The sequence below is a fragment of the Gossypium arboreum genome, chromosome 9 (assembly GCF_025698485.1).
Source record: "Gossypium arboreum isolate Shixiya-1 chromosome 9, ASM2569848v2, whole genome shotgun sequence".
In the NCBI taxonomy this organism is placed as follows: Eukaryota; Viridiplantae; Streptophyta; class Magnoliopsida; order Malvales; family Malvaceae; genus Gossypium; species Gossypium arboreum.
In genome coordinates, this window is record NC_069078.1 from 73,610,293 (window position 1) to 73,632,340 (window position 22,048).

Below are 22,048 nucleotides of genomic sequence, written 5' to 3' on the forward strand. Positions count from 1 at the left end.
TTTAAGCCCAATTTGTTCGTTTTTGGCCCGTTTCTTGCTCTTTTCGCCATTCTAAGCTCTCTTGAGTATAAAACATGAAATTAAAGGATTAGGAGCATCAAATTCAATGAAACCAAGGAAAAATCATCCATAAATATGCCAATCATAAGGTAAAAATATGTATATATTAGGGTGTATCAACTTGTAAAGCCATATTCTAGTAAGACTAAAACACCTTATTCTAATCAATATAAAATAGATGGAGTTTAATAAGGTTTAAAAAACCTTATTCTAAAATAAAATAAATATGTGTAGTTCTATATGGATTTTACTTTTATTTTATTTTACCATTGTATTTTATTTAAATAAGGATTCGGGTAATTTAATTCTAACACAATTACACATGCAAAACCATACACTTTAACTACAAACCTTTTTCATGTCTCAAAACATGAACAAATACAAACTCATCAAACTTTTATTATTTAATTCGAATAGGTTATGTACATACCTGTATCGCCTCGTACTAACCTCTTTCTCAACCACATCATTCGTTTACCCATTAAACCATTCGGAATAGAAATCAGATACTCAGGAGTCTCGTACGTCAAGTACCTATACCATGGCCCATAGCCAAATCAAGGTAACTTGCCTGGAGAACTATTATTATGGCTTGAATCCAAATCATCTGATATGCATAGCCCGAAGCCAATTCGGTAAAATACGTAGCCGAAGTGCTAATATCATGTCCCGAAGCCAACTCAACGTATCACTTACTGACATGTCAATAGTATCCAAAACTAATCTTAAGGTTCAACCGGGCTTTCACACTTTTCGTTTCTATCATCGAATGCATTTGTAGAGTCGTTTTCACAATTCATACATTATCCATAACCCCGTTTTAACAATTTATGCAATATTAAAGCATTTTAACATACACTTATTATGTAATCATCACATACAAACTTACCTCGTATTCGGAATTGACGGATCGGGTCGACTACTCGATAACCTTGCTTTTCCCCCGATCTAAATCCGAATTCTTTCTTTCTTGATCTATATGAATTCAAAATTAACTTATTTAATCAACTATTCATTCAATTTAGTCCAAAACATACATTTAGGCCTATTTGCACATTAGCCCCTAAACTTTCACACTTTTAACAATTTAATCATTATTTCACAAAACACAAAATTCACATAATTTCAATAAACCCAAGCTTGACCGAATTATTTATAGGTCCCTAGCAGCCCAAAAATTTCATTTATTTCACATTTCAACCACACAATTTGTACATTTCACAATTTAATCCATATTATGCATTTTCATGAAAAATCACTTTACAAAACATGAAAATCTATCATCAAGCTTTCATATTTCAACATTAAACAACAAAGAACACATAGATTCAACAATGGTAACTCTCAAAATCTTTAACAGTTTCAAAATTAAAGGTACGAGCTAGCTAGATTGAGTTGCAACGATTATAAAAATATAGAAATCATCAAAAACTGAGCTAAAACCCTACCTTAATCAAGCTAAGAGTGTGTCGAAACTTAGAAAGATTCAAACCCTTTCTTTTTCCTTTGATATTCGGTCACCAAGGAAGAAGATGAACACAAATTCATGTTTTGCTATATTTTAATTAACTTAATTTATCAACTTACTATAATAACCTTTGTTATAAACATATAAAAACGTATAATGGATCGCCATAATTGTCCACTTACACTAACCATGGACTAATAACATTATAAGGACCTTTGATTTATTAAATCATAGCAATTAAACACCTTTAACAAGTAGAGTGTAACTTTTTCATTTTACGCGATTTAATCCTTTTTATCAAATTAACCAACCAATCAATAAAATTAGCTCACAAAATTTTCACACATATCAAATAACATGCTGTAAATGCAAAAAATAATATTAAAATAATTTTCTGACATCGGATTTGTGGTTCCGAAACCACTGTTCTGATTTAGCTAAAACCGGGCTGTTACAATTTACGTGAATTATCTAAAAATGTTCTGAAAGTTCCAGTAATACTCTGTAACCCTGTTCCGGCGATAGATACGGGTTAAGGGGTGTTACAGGTCCTCTTCTGAACATCTATATTGTTGCTAGATTAATCAATCAATTTTCATAAGCAAATATAAGAGAGGGTGAATTAAATATATTCCTATATTATAATCACAACAATCTTATAAGTTATGCAAGGTGATTACTTTGCTTAATAATTAAGATCAAATTAATTATTTAGTAATAAAAGTATAAAATTCGACAAAAAATACTTAGAACTTGCATGAATTAGTGCTCAAAAGGTGCTGAAAAGTCTATATAATTTTGTGTTTCCACACCCCAAACTTAATTCATTACTTGTCTCGAGTAATGCACAAATTGAAAAAGAATTTTAAAGAAATCAACTTTGAAAAATTTCTTCAAAAATCATTTCCTACAATTATGAGTTTAGTGTAATTATACTCAAGAACAAAAATTCTGAAACTATGTAACCTAAGCATACATATTGCTCAAAATTATTCTCAATTATTACCATGACAGCAAGAATAACTAAACGTTTTCTTAATAAAATATATTCTAAATTCATACCATTTAACTCTTATTTCCTTGTTTAAGACTAAGTTGCAATCCTTAAGTTTAATTATGCCTTCATAAGTTGCGTTTTTCAATTTCTCTCCACTAATGTAGTCACCATAGAAATTTGAATCAATAAGTCTTTTAAATAGGTTGTAACATAGCTTGGCTAGGGGTAGGTAAAAGATAGATAATTTTAAGCCAAGAACCCTAGACTCAGTTTCCATCTGACCTTCGGAATAAATACTTCCAACTTCACCTACTAATTTTGCACTTGACACATGCTCCTTGTACGTCTATTTTTTTACTACATACACATTCAAGCATATTACCGCATGTACTACAATTTTTTTGAGCATTTGATACTTCTTCTCAACTCTCTCAAACTTATTTTTAGAGAATATTCCAGATAAACTGGGTCTAGTTTTTGGGACAAATTTAAAGATAATTATAAGAGAATGGATGGCTTATTATTGCAAGGTTCGAATAAAATCAAGCCATATAGTCTCAAAGTTGGGTTTTAAGGGATAAATATTCATTAAGATTGACTTGAAAGACTTAAACGATTCAAAAAAAGTCTGTCTAAATAATTTTCAAAATTCCATGCCTTCTAGGATTTTGCCTCAAGAAATTACTAAGTCAATACCTAAACTTTCATGCACGCTTAGCTTTTCTAAGGAATTAAAAAATTCATGGTCTGATTTGCGTACTTTATTAAGAGTAACATTTATGTCATAATTCAGCTAACATAGCAAATATTGAGATAATATAACTTTATTTATACTAAAGTTTAGCATAATTAACAAAAATTTAAATTTTTGAGCAAAATATAACTTAATCATAATTGGATAGGAAAAATGAATTCTGAAAAGAAAAAAAAACAATTTCAAATTTTGGTCCCCTACTTAAGATGAAAAATGTCTCAATTGTTAAAAACAATATATAGAAGAAACACAAATATAGAAGTGAATAGATATTGTACACCAGGTAAGATCCCAGGAAAATGAGGTGAGTCAAGTTTGACTACTTAAATACCAAGATTTTCCTAGATAGATCCAATCCTAGACATGTTCATATATATTGCCACACTTCTTATTTTGCAAATTGTTCAATTTTATTAATGATTTCAACCTCTTGTTTTAATATGCGAGAAAAAAGAATATCCTAAAAGCTTAAAAATAAAAACTTAAAATATCCTAAAAAGTAAAATAAAGTAAAGACAAGATCCCCCTTTTTATTTATTTGCAGATCCCTCAGAATTCGACCCATCTTTTGCTTTATCGTCCTTGTTTTTGCTTGAATTGCCTTGCTCCTTCCTCAACAATTGAGTCCATGGATTGAATATAAAGTCTAGAAATTAAAGCGCAAAAACAAACAGATTGTGAAACATTTTCTTAAAAGCATCTCTAATTGAGTAATCTTGTATTTCTTAGTATCTCCAATAAGCTTGTTGTTGCCACTGCATATATTGTAATAAGTCCATCAACTTTGACAACTCATCTTGAAGATTTGGGCTAGGCGAATGAGTTCTAAACATTGGGGTAGTCATGTCAGGTTCAAGAGTTGGTTCAATCTGTTCCACCAAGTTAGGAATTTATCTCGCTCTTTTTTTCCTTCGGGTTTTTGGGTTTCCCTTTCCTATTTTGTGGTTTCCCATTACCACCATTACCGTTGTTATACCTAGTTTGTCCTTCTTCATCGTCCTTCCCTTCTCATTGGGCTTAGAAGACTCAGACTTGTCTTTTCTCAGAACAAACTCGATTAAGGACTCTGCCATGATAATGGATTTGGACAGTTCTAAGACCCCTCGACGTTCCAATTCCTACTTCACCCACGGTTTCAACCCATCCATGAAATAAAAGAATGTTTTTTCCCTCAGATCAGTGATTTGGAACATTAACTCACTAAACTCCTTCACATACTCCTTAACTAGGGGTGAGCGTTCGATCGAATCAAATCGAATCGAATGAAAAAAATTTCGAGTTAATCGAGTTGACGAATCATATTTTATCATCCTAACTCGATTTGAAATTTTCTCGAATTGAGTCGAGTGAGATGGAATTCGAATCGAATCAAATCGAATATATTTGTTTGAGTTAAATTAAAAAAATATGTTTTAGGTCATTGTAATCAATGTCACCCATTGTAATCAAATTTGTTATTAACTTTCACCTCCTTATAATTTATTTGTTAATATTTTATATACAGGTTAACTTCTTTGCTTGCTTAGTTGCTTCAATTATCTTCTAATTCTTGGCACTATGTATTTTGAAATTAAAAAATATATTAAATGTAAAAATGTGATTTTTAATAAAATTATCTTAAAGATAAAATGTGAAATTGATACCAATATAAAATTTTAACATGAATATTTTATGGCATCATCAATAATTTAATTTTAACAAAAATTTATAAAAATTCAATATGATAAAACAATTCAATAATATAAATAGTACAAAATGTGAAATTTAATTTAATAATATAAATAGTAGATATAAATAAAATTATTATTTAGATTTAGGAATTTTTTGGATGATTTTAATTTTTTATTTGGAGGTAAAGGGTGAGAAGTAAAAGTTTAGGGGAAAAATAAAAAGTTTTGGAGGTTGAGGGAGTAAAATTTGAAGGGGGAAATAAATGGGAGGGGAATATTCAAAAAAAAAAAGGAGGGGAATGGGTTTGAAGTAGAAAGGGGTGAGATGAGATAGGAGCAAAAGTTATTGATCGCGTGATTCGTAACAAGTAATAAATATTTATAATGAAGATCAAACCTAGACTAAATATTATCACGACGAAAAGGCAAGTGCACCTATCGAACAATAGTATAGTAATGGCAAGACCGAGATATTGTACCCAAGGGAACCAAAAGTACTAGTAATGACTGTCTTTTTATTATCTAGCCTAAGAATAATGGGGTTTTGTTTTAATTTAACTAATTATCCAAACTAAGAACTCACAGAGAAAAGAGTTGAGGAATTGCTTTTGGGAAAATCGATTGACTTGAGACAATACCTAAGGAAAAATTCAACTAGACTTTACTTGTTATTCTGGCTCCGAATCGGACGATTTATTCATTCAACTTGTTCCGTAGAGATCCCTAAGTTATGTTATTATCCCTATTCAAGACTAATAACGTCTAATCCCTAGATTGAATAACCGAGACTTTTCTCTAATTAACACTCTAGGGTTGCATTAACTCGATCTATGGATCTCCTTATTAGGTTTCACCCTAATCCGGCAAAATCTTGTCACCCTATTTCTAGGCGCGCAATCAACTCCACTTAATTATGACAAAAGTACTCTTAGACAGGGTCTATTCCTTCTCTGAATAAGAGCATGTCTTGAATCAGTATCCTGGGATATCAAAACAAGAATTAAGAACACATAATTAATAACAAGTTAAATATTTATCATACGATTCAGAAAATAATAACAAGATTCGTCTTAGGTTTCATTCTCCTTAGGTATTTAGGGGATTTAGTTCATAACTAAATAAGAAAACATCTCAGAAGAATAAAGAGTACAAACATAAAGAAAACCCAAAACTCCTGAAGGGAAATTGAGGAGAGATCTTCAGTCTTGATAATGAATCCGTCTTCTGAGATGGATCAATCGGCTTCCTTGGGGTAATTCCTTACCCCCTATTCTCCATCTCCTTTTTCTCCTCTTCTAGGGTATATTTATAGGCTTTGGAATACCTAGAAGCCCTCAAAAGTGGCCTTTTCTGAATTGGACTTAACTTGGGCTCGGCAAGGACACGCCCGTGTGAGTCGTGCTCCAATTCTGCCAGATTGACACGGCCGTATGGTCTGTTCGTGTGAGGAGGTCCAGACCGTGTTGATTTCGTACTTTCGTCTATTTTTTCCGTTTTTGGCCCGTTTCTCGTTCTTTTCGCTCTCCTATGCTCTCCTAAGTATAAAACATGAAATTAAAGCATTAGAAACATCAAATTCACCAATCCTAATGAGAAATCATCCATAAAATGCATTAAACATGGGGTAAAATGGTGTATAATTTACTATTTATCAAATACCCCTACACTTAAGCATTTGCTTGTCCTCAAGCAAAATTCTCAACTCATAATCAAAATAAATCCTTCTCAACTTATAATTTCTATCAATAATATCTCAAATTAATCCATAGGTAATCATACATTGAGAATTTAACTAAAAGAACATAAAAGTTTCAATCATTTCAAGTTGAGCATTTAATTCCGAAAACATAGGTGTCTTCCCTCATCTAAGTAATTACCTTTAATTCAGAATATCACAGAGTTTTACATCCTCACTAAAGATTCACTCAAATCACTCAAGGTGTTTTAAGGACAATAAAGGAAGCACTCAATAGTCAATAATGGAAAGTCATTATCATAGGCTTGCATGAAAATCAAATCTCCACCACTTTAATTTAATATGATACATCAATCAAAAGGTCTTTAAAGGGTTGTAATAAGGCCTGGTTAGGGGGTGTGGTCACAAACTGAAAGAAAGGGTTAGAATCGAGATTGAATTGAAAAGTTGCCTAACTAAAAAAAGAGTTAATCTTCACTTGCGTACAAAAGAGCTTCTCTCAGAATAGGAAATTATAGATATGCATACATAGTTGTGTTTGTTTTTTTTTTTTTAGGAACAAGTTAAATAATATAGACTAAATATCAAGAAAAAAACATAGCTAGGAAATCCATTCAACTCAAATCTTGACAAAAATAGGGATTAATTTAGGGGATTTCAACAATAATAGGTTAAAGATTAATATTAAAGGTAATACAAGAAATGGTTTGTTAGGCTCAAGGGGGTTTACTAGAGGTTAATCGTGGAGGTAGGCTTTTCATGGCATAAGTGGGTTAATCCTAAGTGCCTTAATCATTTTGATATATCAAATCAAATGGTGTGGTTTCGACATGCATAATCAAGCAAGTTCTAGAATAACAGTTCAATAGTGACGCACTTAAAGCAATAATAAAAGTGAGCATGAAAGGATGAATAGATGCTCAAAAGGCTCAAAAATCTCACAAAAATTATGGCTTTTTGATGTTTAGACTCGTGAATTCCAATTCAAAGTAATACCTAGACTTAGGGAAACAACCTAAGATTTTGAATTCTTAAAAATCAACTCATCATGCTTGATTCTCTATTGTCTTAAAGTTTAAATAATCAATGCATAAATCCCTATGTTTTAATTCAAGATATATCAATCAAAATCATAAATTAATTAAAATTTATCCTGAATATGATATGAGAGTTTTTTCAAGAGAACAAGATAATTATTCAGGGATTTTTCTGATAATGAAATAAATACCCCCCACATTTAAGATGCACATTCCCTCAATGTACAAAGATAGATATTAGAGTATAAAAATAAGATAGGGAGAGAAGTGAAACTTCCTGTACGATGAATTCCTCGAACTAGAGTTTTGGAGAGTGATCAGTTCGAGAGTGGAGGAGGATACTCCGGCGGTCATAGAGGCTCATTAGGCCATAAGTCCTGCGCCAAAAGAATACTATATCTAATGGTAGCTATGGTCGTGGTCGAGTAGGACATGGCAGTCGTAGAGAACCTTTCCCGGTGGAGTTTTAGTTCCTATGTGAGGATGAGCTTAAGAGCTCTATATAACTGTGATAAAATCAGGAACTTTTTAGGGGATAGTAGGAAGAATAAGTACTCGAAAAGAAATAACCGAAATTTATAATAAAATTTTAAATTTGCTAAAAAATAAATTAAAAATTAAAAAGTACTTTGAATAAAAATTAAAAACATAAAATAATAAAATAAATATTTCTAAACATCTTCATCACTGGATGGTTCGCGATGAGATGTGGACCCACGGAAGATGACGCTCCCTTCCTCTTTTTTGAGGCTGGTACGGCGGTTTTCTTTCCTCTTGAAGATGAAATTGAAGGCGCTAAGGGAGAGAGATTGAGCTTTAAAAACGGAATTGAAGGCTGCGCACGGGCGTAGCAGGGGGTATAGCCGTGTGGAAAGAAAATGGAGGGAAAAGATATGGGAAAGTGAGGATTAAGGTAGGGGAAGTGGATTTTAGGATGGTTTGATGGTTAGGGAAATGAGAATATGGGGAATGGTGGCTGGAATAGGGAATAAGGAGTGGAGAATGGGAGATTTCGGCTAGGGTTTTGAAAGGAAGAAGAAAATGAACAGTGACTTGCTTATATAAGAGAGGTGCACACGGTGTAATGGCCTAAATTCAAGGTTATCGGAACAATGGTTTCATAACCATAGATCCGATTTAAAGAGAAATTTATTTCAATATTTTTGCTTGAAAATTGATATGATAGGAAAATCGTATGAAAATATTGATAGAAAAATTTTACCAATTTAGTGATTAGAAAGAAAAAGAAATTATTGAAGAAATTGGGTAAAAACAAGGTATTGAGACCTCTATCTCTTAAAACCGAGTCAAAAATAATTTTATAAATATTTATGAAATGTTATTAATGTGGTATTAAAATTTCGTTAGGAAATTTTAATGTTTGGGTACTCAATTAAATGAAAAGGACTAAATTGTAATAGGTGTAAAAGTTGCTAGAATGATTAAATAGCTTAAGAGTCTAATGAGAAAGGATTTAAAAGGCAATTAGACCCAAAATTTATTTGGGCTGGATGGCAAGGGTATGAAATCAGCAGGAAAATTGATAAATTAAGGGAAAAATTGGAATATTGCAAAATTAACTAAATAAAACTAGGACTAAATAGGAAATATCTAGATTTCTCTTCATTTCTCTTCAATTCCAGCAGCTAAAAATGCCATATAAGGGTTATCTAAGCTGGTATTCCATAATTTTTTCACCAAGTGAGTTAATCCTTGCCTTTTTTTGTAATTTTTGTGTTTCTAAGACTTTTACAACTAGGTCCTACTACTAAATTCATTAGTTTTTGATTTCATGGATGAAATTGAAAGTCACCATGGTTGAGTGCTGTAATTTTATGATGAAATAAAATGAAATTAAAGCTTTAATTTGTTTATGAGATGATTTTATTAGGTAAGTTCAATAGAAATTGATTTTTAGGACCTAATTGTGAAAATGTTTGGAATTAAAGTCTATTGCTGAATTTTTTATTCTTAAAGGTTGTAAACTATTTTAAGGTGATAGAATAAAGTATTAATTTAGAAAAATCAGCTCAATTGAGAGGCTAATTAAGTAGGGATAAAATTGTTATTTATTAAAAGCTTAAGGAAAAAATGGTAATAAACAGCTTGCACTAAAACAATATTGGGCAGCAGCAGTAGACTAACTTTTAAAAATCACCATAAATTGTAGAAATAAAATTATAAGATGAAAAAAATATGAAATTAAATCTTATTGAGTCTAGTTTCTTATAGAAGAAACGATGTAAGCAATTGAATTGTAAATTATGAGATATAATGAATTTTGTGAGACAAGGTCAGAATGAATTCGGGTTCCCCTGTTCTGACTTTGTAAAATCACCAAAAATTGGAGAAAAATAATTAGAGGCTTAAAGTTATATGTTTAGAATCCATAATGAGTCTATTTTCAGGATAAATCAACAGGAATATTATCCGAGTTCTGTACTGTGAGATAATTAATTTTTAGTGAAGAAGGGTTGGAACTGTCAGACAGTAGAATAAGGGTGACTTTAAAGAATAAAATGTACTTATTGGCTGCACCAAAAATTCTTAAAATTTTATGGTAAAAATATATATGAGTCTAGTTTCAGGGAAAATTAACGGATCTTAATTTAGAGTTACGTAGCTCGAGTTATAAATAATTTAGTGACTATGACTCAAATAGATAGCTTTGAATGAACAACAAATAATAGTTGAATTATAGAGAATGTTGCATATGAACATGAAATGTATTAAATTGATAATTAAATTTATTTATTTAGATCCGGAAGATTCAAATATGAAGCTAGATCGAGGAAAGGAAAAAGTTCGGGATTAGTAGATTTTTATTGTTTACAAACAAGTATCAAGGTAAGCTCGTGTAACTTGAATTATATTCGTAAATGCTTGAAATGCATGTTTTTGATATGAATATGATTTGAATGTTCATTATATGGAAATTTATGAAACATTTATATATTTGATAAAATGGGAAGAAATCCCGTTTGAATGAAAGGAAAATTCGATGGATCTCTGAAAAGGAATTGACGGTAAAAAGGATATAGCCCGGACGGGTGATCCTATTCTGATATAGCCCTCCCGAAGAATATGTGTAAAATGGATTTAGCCCGGACGGGTAATCCGAATTGGGTCTGAATTTAGCCTGGACTGGTAATCCCGACAAAACTCTATGAGTTTATATTGCAGGGGATTTAGCCTGGACTGGTAATCCCGCTGCAAGGTTGAGGTTTGCGGGAGTGTGCTCTCTGAAATGGATATGTACTTACATGAATATGAATTGACAGACCCGGAATTGTACAATAAATGTGTACCTCTGAAAATCCATCGAAATTCCGATAAATTCAACGGGATAAATATGGAAAAATAACAAGGAAATGGAAATCATGGTATTGATGGGCTCATCAATCATGGTATATATATTATTGATACATGGAAATTATTGTACTAACTTGAATGTTGAGTTTGTGCATGTTAGGGTAATAATGCATTGAATGGATATATGAATGTTTATTATATTGTATTGAAAATATTAGGTAAGTATAATTCTTGTTACATGAGCTTACTAAGCACAAAGTGCTTACCCCGTTTCCTTTTTCCCTGTTTTGTAGTGTTAAGAGCTCGGAGGTCGAATTTGGTCGGAGACACATCACAGTGTCAACCTCAGGATTTCGGTATATAAAGAAACTTTATTTTGGAAATCAATGGCATGTATAAGCTAACAAAGTAAATGTTAACGTGAAATGAATGTAAAGTTAGCCATTAGTATGGTTAACAAACCTAGTTTTAGATATGTGATGACATTATCTTATAAATATGCGTGAATTTATCTTGAAAATATGTTGAATTGATTTGGTTGATGTGGATTGGTCTCGATTTAATATTGCAGGGAAGGTGAGATATTTATAAAGGGGCTATATTGAATATAAAAAAAATTTAATTCGTAAACTCCGGTAATGCCTCGTACCCTATTCCGGCAATGAATACGGGTAGGGGTATTACATACGGCCTAGGGCCATGCCCGTGTACTCTAAAGGTGAGCTCATGTTTTTCAAATTTTGCAATTTAGGTCATGCCCAGTTATTATCCCACGCCCGTGTGGCTTGGACGTGTGTGGTACACGGCCATGTCGCACGGTCATGCCTAGCTTTGTTCACTTCTCCCACGCCTGTGTATTGTTGTCCACGGCTTAACGGCACGGGCGTGTCTCACGCCTATGTCGAAGAAACAGAATCGAGCCTTGCCCCTGGCACGCCCGTGTTTTTCCATTCTCACACCCATGTTCACCTATCAAGTTCGCCTACGGCCATGTCGCACGGTCGTGGCAATTTATCGCATCCCGTGTTTTGGGGAAATCATTTACCCTATTTTTGCATGGTCGTGTTTTCCTCCGTGTTGGTCACACGGCCTTAAGCACGGCCATGTTATCGGCTGTGTGGAGTTGGGAACTTGTGCTTCAAATACCCTGTTAGTGACCTAAATGTTTAAAACTTGAATTTAAAATTATTTAAAATAATTTACAATCGTTAGTACTCGGGTTGTCTCCTGAGAAGCGCTTATTTATAGTCTAAGCTCGTCTTACCTCTCCGGTGAATGGTCAGGGTGGTACGAAGAGTTTATACTCCTCATTCTTGCTATCAATCTCATCAAAATAGGGTTTTAATCGAGTGTTGTTTACCTTAAAAGTGCCGAACTTGGGGTGACTCACCTCCACCATACCGAATGGAAAAATACTGAGTACCGTAAGAGGGATCTCCTCATTCGGTGTGGAAGTGACAATGTGGGGATCTGCGGCTTCTAGTAAGACTTTATCACCAACCTTAAGTTGATTAGGAGAGGCATCGACTTGTTTTGGCGTAGTTTTGGTTTATCATATGTTCTTAGCTAGTGTGCTCGTCATTCGTCTAGCTTCTCTATCCGTAGCCTTCGTTATTCATGATTGTGTTCTCTATCATTTCTGGAACATGACTCATGAACTTCTTTGAAGCTTAATTTCTACAAAGTCATATTGTCAGTTTTAGTATATTGGTGTGGACTATTACCTTCAATGTTCGATGTGATGCCAGAATTACGAGCTTAAAGGGTGACCGTTTCGTCTTCCACACGAAGTGTAAGCTCACCTGTGCCAACACTAATAATTGTTTTAGTAGTTGCTAAAAAGGGCCTCCCTAAAATCAAAGGGATGTTATTATCCTCTTCTATGTCTAGAACAACGAAATCAACGGGGAATATGAACTTATCTACTTTCACGAGTAGATATTCAATAATACCCCTAGGAAATCTTATAGTTTTCCAATTGAATGCTCATCCTAGTTTGTTTAGGTTTCCCAAAACCTGGTTGCTTAAACATTTTCTAAGGCATTACGTTGATACTAGCCCCTAAATCAGCTAATGCATGACTTATATCTAAACTACCAACTAAGCAAGAAATTGTAAAACTCCCTGGATCTTTCAATTTGTAGGGTAGCTTATTCTGTAGAATAGCTGAGCAGACTGCATTTAGCTCCACATATGATGCTTCGTCCAACTTCCACTTATTTACTAAAATCTCTTTTAAAAATTGTATTGCATTTGACATCTGCGACAAAGCTTCAATAAACGGTAAGTTAATATGTAATTTTTTTAAAAGTTTAAGGAATTTACCGAATTTTTTGTCTGAGCGGTCTTTTCTTATTGCGTTAGGGTATGGCATACGAGGTTTATATTCGACAGTCACTGGTTTGTTTGTATTTTGATCTACCTTATCTCTCCCTTTGCTTACCACTGTTTTTTACCTTGGTTCTGGTTCAGGCTCAATTACTCTTTCATCATTCTGGATATTAATTGCGTTGAGCTATTCCCTTGGGTTGGGTTCAGTGTTACTTGGCTAGCTACCTTGTGGTCGTTCGGAGATTAGTTTGGATAGCTGGCCTATCTAAGTTTCGAGCCCTTAGATTGATGCTTGTTGATTCTTAGGTGCTGTCTCGGTATTCTAAAAATAGGTTTCTGAAACTAATATGAACTTTGAGAACATCTCTTCAAGATTTGGCTTCTTTTCTTGTTGGTAAGGTGGTTGTTGTGGTCTTTGATTTCCTGGACTGACCCATGAAAAATTTGGGTGGTTCCTCCAACCTGCATTATAAGTATTACTGTATAGGTTATTTTGAGATCTAAAGTTATTGTTACCCATATAGTTTACTTGTTCCTCTTCGGTTGTGGGATTGAAGGATTGATATTCTGTATGCACACCTCCACTTGAGTCACACCTCATTACTGGATGTACCTGCGTAGAACCAAGTAAACCATCAATCTTTTTATTGAGAAGTTCTACCTGATTTAACAGCATAGTAACTGAGTCGACGTTATAAACGTTGGTTGTTTTTGTTGGCTTAGTCCTCATGACTTTCCACTGATAGTTATTCAGTAACATTTCTTCAATGAATTCATAAGCCTCTTCAGGTGTTTTGTTGTTGATGGTTCCGCCAGCAGCTACGTCAACCATTTGCCGAGTCGAGGGATTCAGACCATTGTGGAATGTTTGTACTTGCAGCCAAAGCGGTAACCCATGGTGAGGGTACCTTCTCAGTAAGTCCTTGTATCTCTCCCATGCATCGTAAAGTGTTTCTAAATCTATCTGCACAAAAGAAGAGATATCATTACGTAATTTAGCCATTTTAGCTGGCGGAAAATATTTCAGTAAAAATTTCTCGGTCATTTGTTCCCAAGTAGTGATAGACCCTCGTGGTAACGAGTTCAACCACTGTTTAGCTTTGTTCCTCAATGAAAAAGGAAATAACTGAAGGTGAATGGCACCATCAGAAAGGCCGTTGATTTAAAATGTATCACAAAATTCCAGAAAATTTGTTAAGTGAGCGTTGGGATCTTCATCCTGCAAACCATCAAATTGAACAAACTACTGTATCATCTGAATAGTGTTAGGTTTTAATTCATTTGCAGCTACAGCAGGTCTAACTATACTAGATTCAGTTCCTATTAAAGAAGGTTTATCATAATCATACATCGTGCGTGGAGCAGGATTTTGATTAGTCGCAATTGCAGGAGGTAGCTAATTGCCTTGGTTTTCAGCCATCTCTTCGGTTGGGGGTTGAGTATCGTCTTCTTGCTCATTCTCTATGTATCCTAAGATGCGCCTTATCTCTCTTGGATTTCTACAAACTGTACGATCGATTTCTTCGTCAAAAAGTAATGGTCCGGATGGGTTTCTTCTAGTCATAAACTATAAAAACCTGCCAAGAGAAGGAAAAAAATAAATTAATAAATAATAATAATTTAATTAAATTAAATTGCAAGAAAAATAAATGACTAAAGTAATAAAAATTGAGCATTCCTAATATTTTAGTTCCCCGACAACGGCGCCAAAAACTTGATCACGTGATTCGTAACAAGTAATAAATATTTATAATGAAGATCAAACCTAGACTAACTATTATCACAACGAAAAGGCAAGTGCACCTATCGAACAATAGTATAGTAATGGCAAGACCGGGATATCATACCCAAGGGAACCAAAAGTACTAGTAATGACTGTCTTTTTATTATCTAGCCTAAGAATAATGGGGTTTTGTTTTAATTTAACTAATTATATAAACTAAAAAAGCACAGAGAAAAGAGTTAGGGAATTGCTTTTAGGAAAATCGATTGACTTGAGACAATACCTAAGGAAAAATCCACCTAGACTTTACTTGTTATTCTAGCTCTGAATCAGACGATTTATTCATTCAACTTGTTCCGTAGAGACCCCTAAGTTATGTTATTATCCCTATTCAAGTCTAATAACGTCTAATCCCTAGATTGAATAACCGAGACTTTTCTCTAATTAACACTCTAGGGTTACATTAACTCGATCTATAGATCTCCTTATTAGGTTTCACCCAAATCCGGAAAAATCTTGTCACCCTATTTCTAAGCGCGCAATCAACTCCACTTAATTATGACAAAAGTACTCTTAGACAGGGTCTATTCCTCCTCTAAATAAGAGCATGTCTTGAATCAGTATCATGGGATATCAAAACAAGAATTAAGAACACATAATTAATAACAAGTTAAATATTTATCATACGATTCAGAAAATAATAACAAGATTCGTCTTAGGTTTCATTCCTCTTAGGTATTTAGGGGATTTAGTTCATAACTAAATGAGAAAACATCTCAGAAGAATAAAGAGTACAAAACATAAAGAAAACCCAAAACTCCTGAAGGGAAATTGAGGAGATATCTTCAGTCTTGTTAATGAATCCGGCTTCTGAGATGGATCAATCGGCTTCCTTGGTTACCCCTTATTCTCCGTCTCCTTTTTCTCCTCTTCTAGGGTGTATTTATAGGCTTTAGAATGCCTAGAAGCCCTCAAAAGTGGCCTTTACCGAATTGGACTTAACTTGGGCTCAGCAGGGACACGTCCGTGTGAGTCATTCTCTAATTTTACCAGATTGACACGGCCATGTGGTCTGCCCGTGTGAGGAGGTCCAGGCTGTGTTGATTTCGTACTTTGGTCTATTTTCTCCGTTTTTGGCCCGTTTCTCGTTCCTTTCGCTCTCTTATGCTCTTCTAAGTATAAAACATGAAATTAAAGCATTAGAAGTATCGAATTCACCAATTCTAATAAGAAATCATCCATAAAATGCATTAAACATGGGGTAAAAATGTATATAATTTACGGTTTATCAGTTATGGAGGGAAAGTGGGAGGGAGTAAAAGTTTTGGGAGGAAAGTGAAGAGGTTTAGGAGTTTGGGTTAATAATGTAAATTATTATAGTTTGATATTCGGTTTATTCGAATTATTCGAGTTATTCGAATTCGAAAGCCAAACTCGACTCGAACTCGAAATTCAAAATTTTTTTCGAGTTGAATCAAGCTTTTCTTACCCCTCTTCCTAACTATGCGTTGTTGTGTAAGCCGACGCAACCTAACTAGAGCCTTATCCTTAACATACTCTGGGTAAAAATTCCTCTTGAATTCACCATGGAAATCTTTCCAAGTCTCAATCACAGCCTAACCACATTTTTCATCTGTGGATGTACGTCTCCACCAAAGAAGAGCAAAATCAGTAAGATATTTAGCGATAATATTTACCTTAGTATCATCATACTTGATGCCCACGACATGAAAGTATTGCTCCATCTCCTACAAGAAATTGTCCACCTCTCTTACGGACCTTGCCCCTTTGAACTTATTCAGTTTGAAAACATCTATCTCTTAGTTTAGTGTTGCACCCAACACTCCTCTACCCACGACGACTCGACACACAACAAGCTCTCCCTCGAGCTCTTCAATTCTTGTGCTCAAAGCCTTTATTGTGGCCATTGTTTCCTCTGCCAAAGCCATCACCATGACCTTAAGAGCATTATCCCTTACTGTTAGCTTATTCGTAGTAGAATTAAGCACCCATTGTATCTCTTTCACATTAGAACCGAGAGACTCTAACACCGTTTCCCTAAGTTACTCTTTCATCGGGTCTAACTTTTTAGTGCGTCCCTTGACTACCTTAAGTGTCTCCTTCATATCCCTCATGGACTCCTCGAGACCACTCATTCTTTCATAGCCAACAGCATGTCCTTCGGTCGACTAGTTTTCTTGGCCCTTCCAAAAGTTTCCATTGGCTCATTTTGCTCGTCTACTCATTTTGTCTTCTCAATCGGTGCCTTCAAAACCTTAACTTTGATACAAATTGTCACGGTCTAAACTTTTAGTCTCGCAATCCATACGACCTTAGGCAATTTCTTGGGTTCAAATCTGCCTAAGTCAGCCTAACTCTCATAAAATGAGAATCCTCAATGGAAATTCTCCAAGGCACCGAATATAAAACGGAAACAAATCCAAAACAAAAGAGTAACAAAAAAAGAGAAAATGCCACAAAAAAACAAAAGCATGCCAAGTGTTTAAGTAACTGCTCTCAATAATATTCAATTACTATGGTAGATTACAACTGGGTATCTTGGGGTGATTACAAATAGGGGGAGAAAGACCTCTATTTATAGTTGAGCTCCTCCAAAACTAACGGTACATATTGAGTTACATCGACAGTCGAGATTAAAGCCTATTTACAACTGAGATTCTTAAGGAATTAACTCAATCCTTTAAGATTATAAAATCAATCCATATCGGATTACATATCTTCTAAGACTAGTTTCCGTATTTGTCATGGTAGCCCTAAATGTAACAGCCTGATTTTCAATGGTATCGGAAACAGTGGTTTAAGGCCACCAAATTCGACGCATAAGCTTGTAAATGTGGTTTTAGAAAGATTTTTGAATTAGTAATTTGTGTTTTATAAGGATTTATTAGGTCAAGTGGTTTAGAAAATGAGGTATCAAGACCTCAATTCTATAAACCGAGCCATAAATATTTTTATAAATATTTATGGAGTTTAATTAAGGTAGTATTAAAGTTTTGTTAGAAAATTTTAACAATTTGATAGTTAATTAATTAAAAAGGACTAAACTGAAAAAGGTGCAAAACTTGTTAGTTATAAGAAATAAATGATTAAATGGCTTAATTATTAAAAAATGGAGGACTTAAGGAGTAAATATGCCTAAATGGAAGGCATGAGGCGGCAAAAACAAAGAAAAATAATAAAATAATGTAATTTAATGGCAAAATGGTAAATTGTTTGAAATTAAATATACAAATTAGAAATTAAAAGGGTTTCTAGGCAATTCTTCTTCAAATTTCTGTCCAAAAACACAATTGAAGAGCTCTTAAAGCTTGTTTTCATATTTTAGCTCCATGTGAGTTTAATTCTTACTCTTTTCTTGTAATTTTTATGTTTTTGAGACTTTTACAATTAAGCCCAACTTAATAATACCTTAGTTTTTATTTTATTGAAAATTTTGAAAGTTTAAATTTATGAGTATTATATTTTAGATGAATAACATGGATTTAGATATTTAATTTTGTTTTATGATGATTTTATTAAGTGATTTTGTTAAATATTGATTTTAGGATCATATTGTGAAGAATTAAAGAATTAGGGTTTGGTATTAAATTTTTGTTTTATGAAGGGCTGCATGATACCCTAGAATATTTATATAAATTATTAATTGAGAAAAATGAGTTAATTTGATAAGATTAATTAGTGAAGGATTAAATTGCAAAAGTTGTGAAAGTTTGGGGTAATTGTGTAAATTAAAAAAATTGAAGGGTATTAATTGTGAAATGAATTAGAACTCAAATATATGCTAATGAATGAGTACTTTTATATTTTAAATCAAGATCTCGTAAATACTCATGAAAAAGAAAAACTAGCGGAATAGTCCTTGAACTACTGCAAATATTACAATTTAACCCAGGTAAGTTCGTACAGTTAAACTTTAATATTTATATTGAATTGATGAATGGTATTATGTATTTATTCTATTGTTGAAAATGAAATATTGTTAAAGTTATAAATTTGAATTGAATATTCGAATTAAATGGAACAAGGGATTTGAGTACATTCGACATTCGGCAAATTGACGGCATTAGAGGAAAATGACAGCAAATTAACAAAGTATACCGAGGTTCAGCATTTTTTGCAAACTTTTGTGTTTACTTTCCGTTTAGCTCTCACAAGCTTTTGTTTAACTCATATGAGTTTTCGTTCAGCTCTTTTGAACTTTTATTTAACCCTTATGAGTTTCTGTTCAGCTCTTACGAGCTTTCATTCAACACTTATGGGTTTCTGTTTAGCTCTCATGAGCTTCTGTTCAACCTCCGGCTTTTGAAAACGATGTACTCTTATCCGTAAGCCGCTCCTCAATTTGAAATAACTTGGTAAGTGATTATGTAATTGAAATAGAAATACATATTGTTTGTTATTGATATTGATCTAAAATAAGTGTATTCAGCAATTGAAGTTGTGATTGGCAAGGAATTTACATTGAATGAATTTATTTAATTGATTTGTTATAATAGGTTCGATAAGATTTATGTTTAACCTATTGAACTTACTAATCTTTGTTAAACTTATTTGTGTTGTTTAATGTCTTTGTAGATTCTCGAAAGATCGAAAGACCGAATCAGCACATCAAGTCACACTATCCAGTTTACTCCGGTAGTTTTTTTTTAAACGTACACTATGGTTTATATGGCATGTATAAGGTTGGTATGGATTTGATTAAAGTTGGTTTGTGTAAATATTATGAATTATATTTTCTTTATAATTACAATCAACTTATATATGTATGTGTGGTATTGTCATGCTTGATATATGTTTGGCGTGGTTAAGTGGTGTATAGTTTATAGGCATGTTGGTAAATGAAATAGTATAGTATATTTGGTATAAGTGTGCAAATATGTGTTTTGATCAATATGGTAAATTTCAAATGCTATAATATATGAGATATTATGACATGTTTAGAGCTTGAGTTGGTTGTATTGAAGGCCTTGTTATGGCCTATGAGTGTGAAATTTGAAGTGTTTAGGTTGAAATCAAAAATGTGTGAGAAATATGGCCATGAAATGGCCTATTTTCATCCAAATGGCCAGAGACACAAGTGTGTGTCTCAGTCGTATATGACACACTTCCTAACACACAAGCGTGTGGTTTGGACGTGTATCCCCTGCATCTATTAAATTGCAAAACAGAATATCCAGGATTTTTTACACGGCCTAGCACATGAGCGTGTGACTTGGCCATGTGACCCCTGCACTTAAATTTTACAAGTCAGTATGCTCACATGGCCTAGCACACGGGCGTGGTCATATGACTCAAGTCAGTAAGCACCCTAATTTGGATGCGGGCTGGGACACGGCCATATGCCCCAACTTCGAATGCCCACACGGCCTGAGACACGGGCGTGTCTCTTGACCGTGTGAGCCACACGACCTAGCCACACGGGCATGTGTCCCATGCTCCTTTGAAAATTTTTTATGTTTTCTTAAAAATTCTTTGAGTACCCGGCTTATTCTCGACTTATTTCTAATGTGTAATTTGGGCCTCGAAGGCTCATATAAGGGACTTTACGAATGATTTAAGATATGTTTCCTAGACAATATGAAATGATTGTTATTCGATCTGTAAATCCCGGTAATGCTCCGTAATCTTATTCCGGCGATGGATACGGGTTAGGGGTAAGACTTCAAGTAGATGGGCTTCTCCATATGTTCCATGAATCGGGCCAGTTTAAGCGGGTCAAATGAGCCCCATTTCATCAATTGACTTCCATGGGATGCTCTTTGTGCATTCGTCACAGGATTTGATCTGCGACCTGTGACACAATATAGTACCTCGGCACATAAGGTATTGTATCTGTTATCTCAGTTTTAGCATCTTTTGTGATAGTGGATATCAAACCGTCCTTGGCAACCAAAGCAAAACTTGCATATTCTAACTTCTTCTTTAAAGACTATTTCTTGGGCGAGGCTTCTAGCATCTCATCACACTCCTGCTTGATTAATGCTACTTCCGACATATAAAACTCTTGTATTCTCACTAACTCAGCAGCATGATCTCGCCCTATTGACTCCACCTCTGGCACATGCTTGTCTATCTTTTCTTTGTACATGGCCTCAATTTGTAACCCAAGTTTCTCCTTTTTGAAGGCTTCATTCTCAACCTGTAAATGTTCAACACTCAAATTTAAAGCTTCCTCTCTCGCAGTTACTACCCTACTCAACTTCTTGAACAATTCAACATTTACAACAAACTTCTTGAATCTCATTTTTAACTTTAACCTCTCTTGGTTCAACTCAACTAAATGCTTATTAGTGAATGTTCACATCTTTATCCGTTGCAAAAAGTAAAAAAAAGACTCCTTCAAGCCCTTATAACTTCTATTGGAACAGTAATAGAACCAACATCTCGTATCTCTTTAGGAATCACGGCTATTGCTCACATCATCACCTTATCAGAATTCAATGGAAAATACATCTCTCCAAGGGAAAAGATGTAACATTTGGGTTATTCTTACTAAGAATACAACCTAACATGTTTTTCCCCTTTTCAACTCCCCTAACTATATCTGGAACACTAACACAGATGGCGTAAGTAACTTGAGCTGATGTGCTTGCATCATCATTACGAGTTGAATAGCTTGAAGCATGTAGGATATTGTTCACAAGGATATTTTTTGTAGTTATTTTTAGCTTAGCTAAACATAGGTGTCACAAGTTAAGTTTCACTTTTTTTAAGTCCAAAACATTTCAGTAAAAAATACTTCCAAAAACAAAAACATAAAAACTCAAATGTAAATTATACTAGCCTTTTGAACCCAATGCACTACTGTACTTTCTCAACTTAATTTTACTAGTCCAATTACTTTCTCAACTTAATTTTACTAGTCCAAGGCTTATAAACAAATGTCTGTCTTTTTCAAGAAAGTGGAATTTGAGTCTTGAAATATCTCAAATTTTGCAACAGTGCAAACTTCATTGAGGTAATATCCACATTAGATAGA

The 22,048-nt window shown here is 33.8% G+C and overlaps 1 non-coding gene across 1 annotated transcript; it reads left to right on the top strand.

Moving 5' to 3' along the window:
• Positions 1–14,215: 14,215 nt before the first annotated feature.
• Positions 14,216–14,322, top strand: LOC128281159 (small nucleolar RNA R71). Its single transcript, XR_008271371.1, has one exon. It is a non-coding gene; the product is annotated as a small nucleolar RNA R71 (small nucleolar RNA).
• The last annotated feature ends 7,726 nt before the right edge of the window (positions 14,323–22,048 follow it).